General features: G+C 38.3%; 1 protein-coding gene and 1 non-coding gene across 6 annotated transcripts in view; both read right to left on the bottom strand.

Moving 5' to 3' along the window:
* Positions 1-18,442, bottom strand: part of DIS3L2 (DIS3 like 3'-5' exoribonuclease 2) — a 346,483-nt gene that overhangs the window by 247,432 nt on the left and 80,609 nt on the right. The gene's annotated exons all lie outside the window — the stretch shown is intronic.
* Positions 10,382-10,603, bottom strand: LOC131505731 (small nucleolar RNA U3). The gene has a single exon (XR_009258521.1). It is a non-coding gene; the product is annotated as a small nucleolar RNA U3 (small nucleolar RNA).

Here is an 18,442-nt window from a genome sequence, read left to right on the forward strand (position 1 = left end):
CCCAGGTGCCACTGTATGTGGAATTTAAACACACACACACACACACACACACACACACACACACACACACACACCGAGCTCATAGAGACCAGATTGGTGGCTGTTAGAGGTGAAGGTTGGGGGTGAGCAAAATGGGTGAAGGGTCAAATGTACAAACCTCCAGTAATAAAATAAGTCATGGGGATATAACATACAGCATGGTGACTATAGTTAATAATACTGTATTGCATATTCAAAAGTTACTAGAAATAAATTTTAAGTCCTCCTTAGAAGAAAAAAATGTGCGTGACTACGTAAGGTGATGGATGTTAGCTAGATTTTTTGCAACAATGATTTCACAATACATACAACAGCAAATCATGTTGCACACCTGAGACTGATATAATGCTACATGTCCATTATTTCATATACCTCGAATTTCAAAACATGGGGGAAAAATAGGAAATTAGACTGGAAAAACATTACATCTCCAGCTTTAAGCATGTCGCACTCAGAAATGACTGGGGAAAAAGTGTAAATATAAGTGACAGCAATAAGAGAGGAAGGACACTGTTGGTGGGAATGCAAACTGGTGCAGCCACTCTGGAAAACAGTGTGGAGGTTCCTCAAAAAATTAAAAATAGACCTACCCTATGACCCAGCAGTAGCAGTGCTAGGAATTTACCCAAGGGATACAGGAGTGCTGATGCATAGGGGCACTTGTACCCCAATGTTTACAGCAGCACTCTCAACAATAGCCAAATTATGGAAAGAGCCTAAATGTCCATCAACTGATGAATGGATAAAGAAATTGTGGTTTATATACACAATGGAGTACTACGTGGCAATGAGAAAGAATGAAATATGGCCCTTTGTAGCAACGTGGACAGAACTGGAGAGTGTGATGCTAAGTGAAATAAGCCATACAGAGAAAGACAGATACCATATGGTTTCACTCTTATGTGGATCCTGAGAAACTTAACAGAAACCCATGGGGGAGGGGAAGGGAAAAAAAAGAGAGAGAGAGGTTAGAGTGGGAGAGAGCCAAAGCGTAAGAGACTCTTAAAAAATGAGAACAAACTGAGGACTGATGGGGGGTGGGAGGGAGGGGAGGGTGGGTGATGGGTATTGAAGAGGACATGTTTTGGGATGAGCACTGGGTGTTGTATGGAAACCAATCTGACAATAAATTTCATATATTTAAAAAAATAATAAAATAAAATAAAATAAATAAAATAAAATAAAAGAGAGAAAGGACAGAAGGTGAGTTCGTTAATGGAAAGGAATATTTAAGTTAATTTCATGACCAAATCTTCTTGTGTTCAATTGGACCAGTACAATTAAAACATAATTACTTGATTACATTTGTGTACCAAAGACAATGCAGAGAAAACTATTAATTTTTTTTGTTTTAAAATGAACACTTTTATTGAACACATTTTTACACATATACAGAAAAGTACCTAAATCATAAATGTATACATGATAAAATTTTATACAGTAAACACAGACACCCATGTAACTAGCACAAAGATGAAGAATGTTTCAGTGTATGCTGCCTGAAACCTTACCACAAAGTTAGCAGCCTAAAACCAGATGCAAGTTTCTGGGGGTCAGGTATCCAGAGGCATGGTCTACCTGGGCCCAGTGCTAAAGGACCTCACAAGGCTGCCATCAAGGTGTTGCCTGGGGCTGCTGTCAAAATCTATGGTTTATGGATCAAAGTGCTCTTATAAGCTTGAGTCCTTCATTGTTGGCAAAATTCATTTACTTGCAACTGTAGAACTCATGGCAGCTTGCTTCTTTAAGGCCAGCAGGAGAGTATCTCTGACCTCCAGATCTTCTTTTAAATGGCTCACCTGACGAGGTCAGGCCTATAAGGATAATTTCCCTTTTGGTTAACTCAAAGTCAATTGTTCAGAGACTTTAATAACATCTACAGAAATCCCTTTACCTTTGCCTAATAATGTAACTTACTCATTGGAGTGATATCCCGTCATATTCACAGGCCCCAAGGAGAGAGGATCATATGTGGTGTGTATATCAGAGGAGGGCTCTTGAGAGCCCTCTTAGAATTCTGCCTACAAAGACAAACATCCTAACAAAACCTTTAAAACAAATTGTATATGTTTATAAGAATAATACCATAAAAATTATCTCGTGTTAAGCTTCTTTGGTTCAAAATTTGTGGGATTCATACTAAATGGTTGCACATAACTGTAGCTCATCCATTCTTCCAGTTATATAATCTACACTACACACATACCACAATGGATTCAACCATGCCACTACTGATGAAGATTTGGGTGGCTTCTGGTTTGGGCTATGTAAATTATGTTGCCTTAAAGATTCTTGAACATGTGCACAAATGAACCCATTTCTGTTGAGCATATACCTAGGAACGGCACTTCTGGGTCATAGGGCATCTGCAGCTTTAGCAGACGATGCCACACAGTTCTCTAAAGTGGCTACTCTGACCGACATTCCCACGGGTAGAGTACGAGAGTTCCACTTCCTCCACCCTCACCAATTCTCAGCATTGTCAGTCCTTTGCAATTTAGTTGGGTAGCATAAGAACTCCAGCTTTGTTCGTCAGAATTACCTTGGCTAATAGTATCTATACTAAGAACCAGTTGCCACATATGAAAATGCTTGCTGGGACCGTGTTGAATCTATAGATCAATTTAAAGATCTAACATTTTCACCATCCTGAGTCTTACAGGTCATGAACATTTAGTTAAGGCATCTTTAATTTCTATCAATGTAGTCTTTAATGTAGTCTTTCTTGAACATCTTCCACCATCCTTATCCTAAGGTACCTGTTTCCCTATGCTAATAGAAAGGGTACCATTTTTAAATTACCATTGGTTTGTTGCTGATTCTAAGAATTCAAATAATTTTTGGAGGTTGACTTTGTATGTAGCAACCTCTTTCCTTGGGATTTTCCATGTATCCAGTCAAGTAATCTGAACATAAATAAAGCCCACTGTCTCCCTATCCCAATCTTTCCACCTTTTTTCTATGCTTTATTATTGACTATGACCTCTGGTACAATGTGGAAAAGAAGTGGTGATAGTCAAGAGTCTTTGTTTTATTCTCAGTATAGAAAGAAGAGCTTTCACCATTTCAACATTAATTGTGATGTTTTGTAGGGTTTTTTTGTTTTTGTTTTTGTTTTTGTTTTGGTAAAAAGCCTTTATCAGATTAAGGAGGTTTCTTTCTTCTCCTACTAGTCTGCTGAGAATTTTTAACAGAAATGAGTACTGAATTTTACCAAATACTTTTCTGCAAAAACTGAAGTGATGATATAATTTTTTTCCTTTATTCTGTGAATGTGGTTCATTATATTGAGTTTTTAACCATTTTAACCACTTTACTGAGATACAACTAACATGTAAAAAGCTGTACATATTCAACATATATAACTCAATGATTTAGGGGATAAGTACATATCCATGAAACCGTGACCACTACCATCAAGGTCATAGACATACTCCAGGTTTTCTCCCACCTTCTTTATTTTACTTTATTTGTGTGGTAAGAACACTTAACACAAGATCAATCCTCTTAGCAAATTTAAAGTACACTATAGAGCACTGTTAGCTACAGGTACTATGCTGTACAGCCAATCTCTAGAACTTATCTTACATGCTAGAAATTTTGTATCCTTGGACTATCACCTTCCCCATTAACAGAGTTTTGAATAGTAAGTCAATGTTGCATTCCTGGGATAAATCCCATTTGGTTCTAACAGTTTTTTGCTTAAGTCTGAGGGTGAGAGAGAGTGCAAGCAGGAGAGGGAGAGAGGGAGGGAGGGAGGGAGGGAGGGAGGGAGGGAGGGAAGGAGGGAGGGAGAGAGAGAGAGAGAGAGAGAGAGAGAGAGAGAGAGAGAGAGAGAGAATCCCAAGCAGGCTCCAAACTGCCAGCATGCAGCCTGATACAGGGCTCAATCTTACAAACTGTGAGACCATGACCTGAGCCAAAATCAAGAATTGGATGCTTAACCTACTGAGCCAACCAGGTGTCCCTCTAATATTATTATTGTTTCTATATATCTATGGATTCAATTGCCTATCATTTATTTAGAATAACTGCATCTCTGTTCATGAGAGAAATGTTCCTGTAATTTTCTTATATCACATTGTCTTTGTCAGATTTAATAGCTAGGATATGCAGTCCTCATAAAACAGTTTTTTATTCTCTAAATAGTTTTGTAAGATTGGTGCTATTTTACTTTCTTAAATATCTGAAAGCATTCACCTGTAAAGCCATTTGACCCTGGAGTTTTCCTTGCTAAAAAAAATAAAAATAAAAATAAAAATAAATAAATAAAATAAAACAAAACACCTAAATTAAAGATCAATTTCTTTACTAGATAAAAAATTATTCAGATTTCCTATTTCTTCTTCTGAACATTTTGCTGTGTATTTCAAGAAATTTGCCTGTTACATCTAAATTTGGCCTTAACTTTTGAAAAATACTTTCACTGGGTATAGACAGATACCTCGGTCGGCAGTTATCTTCTTTCTGTACTTTAAAAGATATCATTCTATCATGGCTTCCATCAGATTCATTTGAAAAGTCAGCTGTTGTTCCTTTGAAGAAATCTTTTTTTCCTATCTCTTGTCAAGAGTTTTCTCTTTGGTTTTTGTAAGTTTTACTAGAGTATGCCTACATATGATCTGTTGTGCATTAATCCTGTTTGAGCTTTCTTGAGTTTCTCAAATCTGTGGACTGACATCTTTTATACAGTTTGGGAAATTCTTGGCTGTTATCTCTTAAAATACTATTTGAGTCTCATTTTCTCATTCCTTTTCTCTTTAGCTCAAATTAAATGTAAGGTGTTTTCTTCGTGTGTAATACGTGTTTTATCCTCATTCCTGTATTTTCTTCTATTTTCTCCATGCCTCAGTCTGTTTTACTGAACTATTTTCCAGTCTACTAATCCTCTCTTCTGTGGTATCTAACTTTAGCCAATCATATATACTGAATAAATCAGTTTCTATTATTTTTCAGTTCTAAAATTCCTATCCATTAGCTTTCCATAGGTAACAGTTCTCTGGTGAAATTCTCCATCTTGTCATCTATTCTCCTGAACATATTGGCTCAGTTGTTTTTTTTTTTAAGTTTATTTATTTTTGAGAGAGAGAGAGAGAAGCAGAGAGAGAGGGAAAGAGAGAATACCAAGCATCTTCCATGCTGTCAGCACAGAGCCCAATGTGAAGCTCAACCTCATGAACCGTGAGATCGTGACCTGAGCCAAAATCAAGAACTGGACACATTAACTGAGCCATCCAGGCACTCTGGCTCAGTCTTCTAGAATCAGTTTCCTATTACATCAAAATCTAAATTACCTGCGTGTTTCTATTGGGTTTTTTTCTCTAGGTTTTTGATCATTTGTCATACATGATAATTTTTTATTAAATGCTAGATAATGTCAATGCAAACTGTAAGAGCTCTAGAAGATACACCCTCCTTCCAAAGAAGATTCACTTTTTTTTTAGCAGATAGAATGGGAACAGATCATGCTGATGCAATTAGAAGCTGAGAAGATCTGAGGATGGATTTTCTGCTTTTTTTAAGTACATACCGTCAACCAAACACTTTTACTGTGGGATACAAAATGCATACAATAAATGTACTATAATTCAATAATTAGTTAAGAGTTCATGTTACTTATGAAATGTACTTGGGCAGTTTCCATATTATAGATGGTCTTCCATATACATGTTTATATGAATTTTACCTTTCTTGGATTTTTTTCCTCTACTAATCCTGGGCCCTCTATTTGCAGGCCCCTTCCAAGTCCCTGAAAAAACTTCCCTGCAATGCATATAGGCACATGTGTGCATTCTCTGTCTCGACCCACATTAGAGATTTAGGATGATGGCCTGGAGAACAGGGAGTGAGGAAGGGAGCAATGCTCTGCCCCAATGCTGTTTCTAAGAACTAACAGCTATCAGTGGAAAGCTTCAAAGGCACAATGGAAGAATGGGAAATGAAATGAACAGCGATTCATTCTTTAATCAATTTTGGACATCAAAAAAGTGTCAAATAACCGTAAAATGAATGAGTTTAGGAAAGTCATTTAATTTATTAATTCTAAGACAAAAATAACACCGCAAGTATCTTTCTCCAAAGGAACTTAGCTAAGGAGATGACTTATTTTCTGCCAGAAGAAAATTTTCCTTTCAAATTAGAAAAAGTTAAAAAGCACTCTGACTTTTGCATTTGTTAGTTTCCAAATGTTAAGATATTCCTTATGGTTCTAAACAAAGAAACAAAAACAGGTTTTGAAAATAAGACTTCCTGAATCCATTCAGGCCTAACAGATGATCTAAACTCTCTGTATGTTCAATGAGGGCACCACACTGTCTGTTATATTCAGGATATAGTATTCCCTTATCTGGTGTACCACAGATGTCCAAAATAATATTTGCTGAATAAATCATCACATCAATGAATTAAGAGAAAACTGACATAGTACTTTCTTTGCTTTAGTTTATTATTAAAACTATATTTTAAACTATTTTTAAATAATTTAGTCATAAAACTGACACTAATACATTTTCTAAGTTCCATACAGCCTTAATAGAAGTACGTTGAAAGATGGAAGTATAAACAAAAACCCAAATTCAAGAATTTTATGATTTAGGGACTGACTTTTCATCTGTTGTCAGACTTTGCCCCCTCACGAATTAAATAAATATTCTCTGGCCTATTTAGAAATGAGTACATGAACAATGAAAAAGAAGTAATACAGTTCAGTCCACCTTGCAAAGTAATCCACACGGGCAATACGCAGTATTTGCACAGGCCCGAAAAGAGTGCCTGTCACAGAATAGGTACTCAAGAAATGCTAGTTGCCATTTTTAGCATCATATAGCAGGAGTCACTGGTAAGAAGCAACACAAATAATGCCCAGAAAAAAAACATCAAATACCACTCGTATGTGAACAGAAATAATAAGAAAGGGCTCTACAATATGGGTGAGAAGCATCTGCAGGTTTTTCAATTAAGCAAAACAGCAACCTCGAGTAACAATTGTGGAGATATAGAGGAAAGCCTTCCCAGTGGCAACGACCTGTGTAAGGGAGGAAAAAAGAGATGCAAGCAGAGAACTGGAAGCAAAGGAAACAATGTGTGTGAAAAGAAAATGTAGACACGGAGCTGTATGGTGCCTATTCAAAGACCTCCCTTCTGGGGCGCCCAGGCTAAGGTTACACTGAAGGTTGCCCCAGAGGGCAAAGGGCAGGTCATGAAAGGCCTTTATGTCACACAAAGGCATACGAATGCAATTGGCAACAAAGAGCTAAAAGGCTCTAGCCTAAGCTAATATTAACTGAAAAACAGGGGAGCTATAGCATCTGGGGCCTCTAGGAAAAAACAGACAATTCTGGAACAATTGAAATCTACAACCATACTTATTTAAAAACCAAAGGAAATGAAGACAAATTTTAAGAAATCTGTAAATATTAATCAAGAAACATTACATAAGACATTTATAATCAACACCGTCCACCTTTGATATATCAAGCTCCCATGTGCAAACATCCAGCAAACCTGACTTGATCCGACGCTGTATTTTCTCTTCCAATTAAAGTTAGTTCTTAAGAAAATAAATTTTTGCTTTGAAAGACTACTAAGTTTAGTAAATTCACCCCATGCTTTTTACTCATAAGAGTTCACATCAAAAGATCATTTTTCTTACGTTGTTTGGAAACCACAAAATGGTTCAACAAAGATTTATTCCCCAACTACTGCATGTCAATTATGGCCACTAAAAGCAAGGACAGGAAAACAAAAGAATGAAATTCACACTTTAAAAGCACCTATTCCAGACAATATTTTTGGGTGACTGTAGCTCATTAATCCTGACCAAAAACTTCCTTCCATTTACATACAAGTCTCCTAAACCTCAGAGCCCCTAAATAAAGTGTCTAGAATGTGCACCCCAATCTGACTTGAAAAGCTCATGTTCTTTCTCAGATGCCATGAACATAAACGTAAATAAGACACTGCTTTTGCCCTCACCAGCTTAAACTTGGGAGGAGACATGCTTATAATATATAGTTCTTTTGCCTAAAATATTCTCCCCTCCCCCGAATCTTCATTTGACGAACTCTTCTCTCAAACTGAAATTCAAATGTCATCCAGCTGAAGAAATTTACATCAGTTCCCTTAGGCACAGCTGTCTTCTAGCCTCCTCTGAGCTCTGGCATGTGTCTTCAAATCCCTGTAAGGAATGTATCAGGTAGCACATGGCGGCTCTGTTTACAGATCTGATCCTGGGCGGTCAAACTGTGTTCATCTTCACTCCCCTGGGCCCCAGGCACAAAGTGGCCAATGAAAAAGTGCTGGGTAAATGAACAGAAGGTGGAAATCACCCAAAGAGAAGTGCCAGTTTAAACTCTGAATGTGCACACAGGCCTCTTTGGGAAAGCGTATAAAAAAAGAAAAGATGGCTCAGGACGGGAGATTGGGAAAGATCCACAACTAGGTGGAGGAAAGAGAAATCCACTAAGAAAGAACAAACCACGGAGAGAAACAGAACTGGACCACAGAACTGGGGCATGGTCACAAAGTGGATGGAAATCAATGGTCTTAAATCACTGTAGAAGCTCAAGGAAAATGAAAAGAAAATGACTGATGAAAATGGATAGGAAATTAATGATGACCATGAAAGGAACAAGTTTAATTTTTTTTTTTTTTTAGTTTATTTATTTTGCAAGAGAGAGCAAGCAGGGGAGGGGCAGACAGAGAGAGAGGGAGAGAGAATCCCAAACAGGCTCCACACTGTCAGCACAGAGCCTGACACGGGACTCAATCTCACAAACTGTGAGATCATGACCTGAGCCAAGATCAAGAGTCAGACGCTTAACCAACTGAGACATCCAGGCACCCCTGAAAAGAACAACTTTAGTAGAATGGTGGGTTGGAAGCCAAACTGAAGAATCTAGATCACTATCAAGAAAGAGGCAGTGAGTCCAAAAAAGTCTGGCTATAAAGAAAGAGGAATAAGGTGCCTGGGTGGCTCAGTTGATTAAGTGTCCAACTTCGGCTCAGGTCATGATCTCACCAGTTTGCAAGTTCGAGCCCTGCTTCAGGCTCTGTGCTGACAGCTCGGAGCCTGGAGCCTGTTTCCAATTCTGTGTCTCCCTTTCTCTCTCTCTGCCCCTCCCCTGCTCATGCTGTCTCTAAGAAGTAATAAATAAATGTTAAAAATTTTTAAAGAAGACTTTCTTTTCCTTAGAAAGAGGAATAAAACAGAAGAATAGAAAAGTATGCACAAAACAGGGATCTGTACACTTAGAAAAATACATCCCTGTGCCTGACTTTGGAGTACAGATTCAGCCTTATGCTTCTGTATCCACCAGAGAACTGAAATCATGTCCAACGCAAAGTGCCAAACATAGAGATAACACACGTAGGAGAAACAGCTAACATTGAAGATGATCAAACCAACATTTGAAATATCAACAATATCAGAGGATGGATGGAAAACAAAAGGTAAAAACTAAGGAAATAATTCAAAGTCTTTTATTGATTGGGCTTAATTATTTAGGAGGGGTATGACCCAGTAGTTCACAGAACTACTATTTTAAAAAAAATAAGGAAACAACCCTAAGAAATAAAAGTTATGTATTTGAAGATGTTCTCCACAGTGTTATTTATTTTTTATTTAAAGAAATTTTTTTAATGTTTATTTGTTTTTGAGAGAGAGAGACACAGAGTATGAGCAGAGGAGGGGCAGAGAGAGTGGGAGACACAGAATCCAAAGCAGGTTCCAGGCTCCAGGCTCTGAGCCGTCAGCACAAAGCCCAACATGAGGCTCAAACTCACAAACAGTGAGATCATGACCTGAGCTGAAGTTGGATGCTCAACCGACTGAGCCACCCAGACGCCCCTCCACAACATTATTTAAATAACAAAAAAATTATAAATAGTTAAAATGCCCTATAACATAGGAAAGCTATTAAAAATAAAAAAATATCCACCCAATGAAACATTAGGCAGTACTTAAAAGTGATGATTTATTCAATCACTTTCTGAGTGCATTAATTTGTGTTTAGAAATCTTAGTAATAAATGAAGATAATGTTTATAGTAAATAAAAAATCATAATACTAAATCATACACACATAATATGATTATTGTACATTCATTGTATAAAGGTATTTTGAAAAGCAGGTAGCAAAGACACAAAACGCTAAGAGGACAATAGGACTTAGGTAATGAAGTAAATGTACTGCCCATGTGAAATTCAACAACATGCTTTCTCAACAACAAAAACAATAATAAATAACCTCCTTCAATAACAAACAAAAACAACCTGGGCATATACAACTCAGTAACTGCCTGCAACCTTTTTTTTTTTTTTTTTTTTTTTTTTTTCATTTTTTCCCACTCAGATGGCAACTCTTCCCTCTCACTCTCCCAAAGGAAGAGAAAAACAGTCATCAGGGAGAGAAAAAGGATAATCAATGGCAACAGCTCCAGAAGCAACACCCAGAGCCAGCGGCAGGCTCAGGAGAGGGCGCTGCACCTAATCCCCGTGGTTTCAGGTGCTCGACACGTTCAGAGAAACTTCTCTAGGACCGAACTGCTACTGAAAGCATAGTCTTCCCACATACAACATTTTATAAAAGGGAACTTTTGATGCTCCGGAAATAACTCACAAAACAATAAAGAAAAGGGTCATCAATCCACAGGCTAGATGACTGAGGGGTACCATTTTGAAATGCCCAAAATAATGACCTGCGTGTGAAAAGGAACAGAAGCAACAGACATCATATACTGCTCATACAATGGACGAAATACCAAAGAACACAGGACATTTCAGGGCCAAAATTGTGTATGTATTCACAAGACTAATTCCTTTTGAACCGAAAAAGTTTAGGGACAGTATATTTTAGTGATACGTTACAAAAATCAATTTTTACTAAACATGGAGTCCCCAGATGACCCAATAATTCTACTCTTAGGCATACAACCAAAAGAACTGAAACATGGATTCACACAAAAACTTGTTCATGAATGTTCATAGCAGCATTATTCATAATAGCCAAAAAGTGTAAGCAATCCAAATGTCCATGAACTGATGAAAAGATAAAATGTGCCACATTTGTACAGTGGCATATTATTCAGACATAAAAAGGAATAAAGAATTGATAAATGCTCTAACATGGATGAATATTGAAGACATGCTAAGTAAAGAACCCAAGCACAAAAGAGAAATACTGTATGATTCCATTTATATGAACTGTCCGGAACGGAGTCATCTATGGAGACAGAAAGAAGACTAGTGGTTCCCAGGGTCTGGGAGGGAAGGGGATGGGAAGTGAATGTTTAATGAGGATAAAGTTTCTTTGGGGGATGATTAAAATGTTCTGGAATTAGACAGTGGTGATACAACACTGTGACTATTTTTAAATCACTAGATTGCACTCTTTAAAGTGGTTTTAACCACATTCAGATACCACCTCATGCCAGTCAGAGTGGCTAAAATGAACAAATCAGGAGACTATAGATGCTGGCGAGGATGTGGAGAAACAGGAACCCTCTTGCACTGTTGGTGGGAATGCAAACTGGTGCAGCCGCTCTGGAAAGCAGTGTGGAGGTTCCTCAAAAAATTAAAAATAGATCTACCCTATGACCCAGCAATAGCACTGCTAGGAATTTACCCAAGGGATACAGGAGTACTGATGCAGAGGGGCACTTGTACCCCAGTGTTTCTAGCAGCACTCTCAACAATAGCCAAGTTATGGAAAGAGCCTAAATGTCCATCAACTGATGAATGGATAAAGAAATTGTGGTTTATATACACAATGGAATACTACGTGGCAATGAGAAAGAATGAAATATGGGCTTTTGTAGCAACATGGATGGAACTAGAGAATGTTACGCTAAGTGAAATAAGTCCAATAGCATAGGGGAAAAGGAAAAGTCATACAGAGAAAGACAGATACCATAGGTTTTCACTCTTATGTGGATCCTGAGAAACTTAACAGAAGACCATCGGGGAGGGGAAGGGAAAAAAAAAAAAAAAAAAGAGGTTAGAGAGGGAGGGAGCCAAAACATAAGAGACTCTTAAAAACTGAGAACAAACTGAGGGTTGATGGGGGGTGGGTGATCGGTATTGAGAAGGGCACCTGTTGGGATGAGCACTGGGTGTTGTATGGAAACCAATTTGACAATAAATTGCATATTAAAAAAATAAATAAATAAATAAATAAAGTGGTTTTAAAAGTAAACAAAAATAAAATGATTAAAATGAGGATTTTATCTCAATAAAATCATTACTCTAATCATTTTTAGCATAATCTAACCTCTCTTACCAAAGTAAATGTCAGAATGAAAAGATAATTCCAATATAAATAATAAATCATTTTTATAATGTAGGTACCCTATTTATTAAAGAACAATATATCCTTTTGATAAACTCCAAACATAGATATTTGAACAGTTTCAGACTCCCTTTGTTTAGATTTTCTTCTTCTAGTTCTTTACCCTTCCAGCTATATTATGCTTTTTCTTTAAAATCTCATCTGATGCAATAGCATATGACAGAATAGCATAGAGGAAAAGGAAAAGGAATAATGCTCACATTATTAGAAGGTTTTTCATACTGTGGACTGTTTCAAACAAAATTTTGAAAACTGAAACAACTTTCCAACATACTCTAAGTTTACTTTTGCAAAAAGACTGTAACATGTTGCAAACTACTAAAAGCAGGCCTCAAACAGCGGGTTAGGAAAAAAGAAATAGAAAACCTAGGTCATAACAAACATGTATGAAACACATTCTAAGAGGTAATTTCTCAGGAAAAAAAATTTGAAACTGGAGATTAATAGAAATGACATGATTATTTGAACTTAATATAAAAATCATCTCCTAAAACAAATCTTCTAAAAATGGGAGAGGAGGTGGATTACATGACACTTATTGATTGGAATAAAAACAACTTATGATAAAGATTGAAATCAGGGCGCCTGGGTGGCTTAGTCGGCTAAGTCCCCGACTTCGGCTCAGGTCATGATCTCACAGTCCATGAGTTCAAGCGGCACATCAGGCTCTGTACTGACAGCTCAGAGCCTGGAGCCTGTGGCAGATTCTGTTTCTCTCTCTCTTTCTGCCCCTCCCCTGCTTGCACTCTCTCTCTCAAAAATAAACATTAAAAAAATTTTTTTTAAAGATTGAAATCTTTTTTCAATAAACTAATTAGTAAATTTTTTTCCAAATACACCTATAAGAATAATCTCTCAGTCCTTCTTTGCTAGCTAAATGGAGAAAGAAAGTGTGTGTGTGTGTGTGTGTGTGTGTGTTTGATCAGGGGGAAGGTGGTCAGGATCTAATTCTGCTAAAATAAGGAAATCATTACTCCCACAAATCTCTGAAGACCCAACAAGTCACACTGCACTCACAACTCTCCCCCAGGACTAGCTATAATACAGTAATGTCATATACACCTTCCTCCTTTCTCTACAATGCTTTAGTAGTTTTTATTTTAAAAGAAAGAAAAGTTAATTATTTAATTATCCACCATCAGTGCTTCTCAAAATTTAAAGTTCATACAAATCACTTGGGGATCCTGTTAAAACACATACTATTCACACTGGTGGCTGCCAGAAGGGAGGTGGGTGAGAGGATGGATGAAATGGATAAAGGGATTAAGAGTACAGTTATCTGGATGAGCACCGAGAAATATACAGAATATTTGAGTCATTATATTGTACACCTGAAACTAAACATATCACTGTATGTTAATTATACTTGAATTAAAAAAGAACTAAAAACAAAAACAGTCTTATTCAGTGGGCCTTGGGGTACAGCCTGAGATTCTGTGATGCTGCTGGTACGTAACACACTTTGAGCTGCAAGGATCAGGAAGGAATACCACATCCAACACCAGGTACGTACTGCAGAGGACAGGCAGACGGCCCAGAGCCAATATACCCAGGGGCTGCAAGGCCCAAGCTCCTCAATGTCAAAAGCCAACTACGTCTTATCCCAAAAGATCTGAGACTACGGTCTTTACAGACTGAAGATACTCCATTGTAGCACATTACAAACAATGAGACCTCACTCCGATGGTTACAGAAAAAGAAGTGACTGTGCACCAAGGATTCCAACAGTACCCACGCTCGTCTTGGCTTCACACAGCAAGATGTGAGCACTCACCTCTACGACTGGTCTCTGCACCCAATGAGCAGGAACCTCTGACAAGGTTGACAAGGACTCATCTCCAGCCATCCCTCTTCCCCTCACAGCCTCCATTCCTACTGTAATAAACAACTTTCAGGATTTAGAGCAGGCCAGGCTCTCCCTTCCATCAAGCCTCTAGCTCAAACTTACTTTACATTCAGACTTCATCTCCTCCAGAAATTTATTTCCCAAAACATTCTTTGAGACTCGGCAGGCTAGCAGGGTGTCGCACAGTGCTCCAGGACTCCACGGCTGCACTCGCGCTGCTCTGTTTCGCTCCACTTGACAGACAGTCTCAGCCTGGGTTCCTCAAGAAAATCAAGCCCTTATACACTAAGGCACCCACTATGCGTAACGAAGAAGCTTCTCTACTTTGAATCTAGAATGGCACTATTTAAGTACCACCTTTGGAAGAACTGAAAGCACAGGCACTCAAGTCACTTTCTATGTTATGCGGTTTAGAACCAGATCCTGCCTACCTTATTCCATACCATGTTCCTAAGGTATAGCGTGTTGCCTGACTCACAGCAAGCACTCAACAAAACCTTGATGGAGGGGGGACCTGGGTGGCTCAGTCAGTTAAGCATCTGATTCTTGGTTTCAGCTCAGGTCGTGATCTCACGGTTTCGTGAGTTCAAGCCCTGCACCGGGCTCTGCACTGGCAGCTCGAAGCCTGCTTGGGATTCTCTCTGTCCCTCTCTCTCTCTGCCCCTCCCTCACGTGCACTGTCTCTATCTCTCTCAAAATAAATAAATAAACTTAAAAAAAAAAACAACACCATATTATTAGAATAACTCTAAAAAAACAAATCACATAATCCAGTCAACTAACTTCCCAGAACCCATGGAGATAAAGACTCTTTAGAATTTTCTGCTTAAAAAACAAAACACTCAAGAACTAAAAGCTCCAATTATTGAGATGGAGTCAAAATTGGAAGACCTTTCGCAACATAGATGTCATGCTGTTTAAGGCTAAGAACGAGGGGCCTGTGTTGAGTCCTATAGTGCTTGCTAGGTCAGGCGGGGCAAGGGCCTTCGTGAGGCCTAACCAGGCCTCTAGAACTGGGCTCCACAAACTACTGCTCATAGGCCAAACCCAGCTGTTTTTGTACATGAAGTTTTACTGGAATATAGCTGTTTTCAGGCTACAGAGGCAGAGTTCAGAGGTTGTGACGGAAACTTATGGTCAGTAAAGCCTATAACATTTACTATCTGGCTTTGACAAAAGTTTGCTAACTCCAGTTCTAGAATGCTACCAAAAAAGTCACCATCAGGACATCTCCCTTCTCCTGGCCAACTGTCCCCAATGCATTTGCTCCTAAAACCTGATCTGGTTTTCTAGAGAGCAGGTCCCTGTCTCCACCTCCATTCTGGGTGCTGTGTTATCACTTCACTCTTTTTTAATTTTTGTAACCTTTATTTTTGAGAGAGAGAGAGAGACAGAGTGTGAGCAAGGGAGGAAGAGAGAGAGAGAGGGAGACACAGAATCTGAAGCAGGCTCCAGGCTCTGAGCTGTCAGCACAGAGCCCGATGCGGGGCTCAAACTCATGAACCACAAGACCATCACTTGAGCTGAAGTTGGATGCCCAACCAACTGAGCCACCCAGGTTCCCCTCACTTCACTCTCTTACCATCCAAACCCAACCTCTTCGAGTACTCAATCTAGTTCATTCTCAGTAACTTGTTCTCAAATGGTAACTTTTGATCTGTGTCTTTACTAATTAAGTTTTAAGTAATTTGATGTATTTCAGAAATCTCTCACAAAGACAGACTATGAGGACCAGAAACCTCAGGCTCCACCTCTGGGAAACCCAGCCTAAGGTACTGTAATTTAAGTTTTTCTCACATCTGCTACCCCTGTGTCTTTTATTCTTGAATCACTACCCTGTCTTAACCTCTTCCAGCTCCCTAATGCCTGTATGATCACAGCTGAACTCCTTTACTAGCATGAAGACATTTCATGATGTGACCCCACCCACCCATCATCTATTAGCCTGGCCTGGTCTCCTGCCACATTAAATCCCTATCTTACATTTCAAGCTCCAAAGCACTAAAATACCTGTAATTTTCCAAATCTACAATGTCCCTTTCCCTAGTTGCCTAAATTTATAATATAGTTATGCACATGCCCTAAATCATTACTAGTTTCCATAAAACATGGGATAAGATATATCTATTGAAATTTTTAAAATAAAAACTAAAGAGCAGTAGCAAGCAACAGTATCACAACACTACTAATAATGATAAACACTGTATGGTTTATAAAAATTATCACACGAATGCCAGTACATTTCCTTAAAACATAATTTCCTTGCCTTTTATACCCCCAAACTGTACCATTAGCTTGATGCAAAGATCAACAAACTTACTTTGCATCACACGTTGTGCTTTCAAACAAAAATTATAAAACTGGAGGTGACCTTAAAGACCATCTAGATCTTTCAGGTATTTCTCAATTCCTCCTTCATTAATGGAGATGAATTTGTAGTAAGCGATACAGAAACTGCTGACTGATCTCCATAGTGACCAATGGCATACACTTTTCAGATGGCTAGTCAAGAATGCAACATATGATCAACCTAATTAATGCAGTGTGACAGTCACTAGTGCAGTTCACCACGTATATGCTCCTATCCCTACTTGTAGACACTTGGTAGGACGACACTTCTTGGCCCTCCTGTGGTTGAGGAGGGCCAGGTGACTCATTCTAGCCAATGAGGTGTGAGCAGAACTGATGGGGTCATTTCTGGGCAAGGACATTTTAAATGTCCAAGGCTCTGTGGCTCTTCTCTGCCACAGAAAAGGGGAATACTCCTGTTAGCAGCTATTTCATTCAGCCTGGGCTCTGGGGTGAAGATAATACAAGGCAAGGCCCTAGATGATCTTGATGGGCAAACAGCATGGGTACAAAATAAACAATGTTGTTCCACAGTATAACCTTAGCTATCACAACCTTCCAGCAATTTAGATCCTACAAAGGAATGCACAGTGAGACACCAACATTTTACATCAACATTTTATTTCTACTGTAAATAAATGTTATCAGTGGTAAATTCAAGAGCTGGGAATAGCAAGTTTGAGTTATTACGTGCTCTTGACCAAACAACGCCTCTCAGTCTTCATTTCAAGGAAGAATAATAGTAATAGTTGACATTTCTTAAGCACTTAACAATGTGCCAGCATTGCTAAAGGTCCTTCATCTACATTAATTCATTCCATACAATGAACGTGAGTTTCACCAAACCATCTCCGTGGAGTTACGGAGGACTGAATTAGTTTTCTAGAAAATAATCCTGAAATATTAATTGGGAGTTTCCCAGCACAAATAAGCTACTCTATCCTTAAATGATACATTCCTTATTTCAGACATTTCAATTTGAATTACGGAGATCTGAAGGCATGTTTAGAGCAGGCAAGAACCTGAAGTATTTGATCCCAGAGCTGGCAATAATGAAGAAGAAAAGATGATTGTTAAAAATAGGTTTGTGTATATAACAATTTTGGGAAAATCTGATCATGGTAGTAGATATACCTTACCTACCATATTGCTATGGGTGGAGGCTCCAAAGACCTTGCCCTCCATCATTAAGTACCTTCCAAGTCTTTTTCGGGCCTGTCATACAGGCCAGGAAACCAAACAGTTCTAAGAAATCCTAATTCCACTGGAATGGAGAACAATCCAAAATGATAGTGGTTATATAAGAGACTGGATTAAGTATAATCTAGTATGATGGATGCATATTTAAAGAAGAACTTGGAAGACAAAACTTTAAAACAATCACTTGAAGGAAAAGTTAGTTGTCAAAGGAAACAATTTACTGTACGAGACCGATTTCGTGTGACCATAAGAAGGTTTGGAACAGCCACTGAAAATTAGGGATTAAATGTGCACTTTGATTTTTCTGTTGTTTGTTTAATTTAGAACAAGAGTAGTAACTCCTATCAACGCTTCCTTTATTCTTTCAAACCCATTAGTTCTTTCTTTCTGTGCCAATCTCTTCTAAAATACCCATCCGTACTTCTATTATTCCTTTGCTGAAGTGTAAGTATCTTTGCATAACAGTAAGTTTTCTTAGTAACTGTATAACAGACCTGTTAAGAAACACAGAATAATTATCCCTGCTTCTCCACCCTCCTTAATTCATGCATAGACTTTGCTCTATTGAAAATTAAGTGAAATAATCCTGTCCTAAGAGAAAATTAGACTTCACTAACAAAGTGCTTAATTGATTTATTCCAACTATATCCTCTCTGTCTGAT

The sequence above is a fragment of the Neofelis nebulosa genome, chromosome 2 (assembly GCF_028018385.1).
Source record: "Neofelis nebulosa isolate mNeoNeb1 chromosome 2, mNeoNeb1.pri, whole genome shotgun sequence".
NCBI classification, from domain to species: Eukaryota; Metazoa; Chordata; class Mammalia; order Carnivora; family Felidae; genus Neofelis; species Neofelis nebulosa.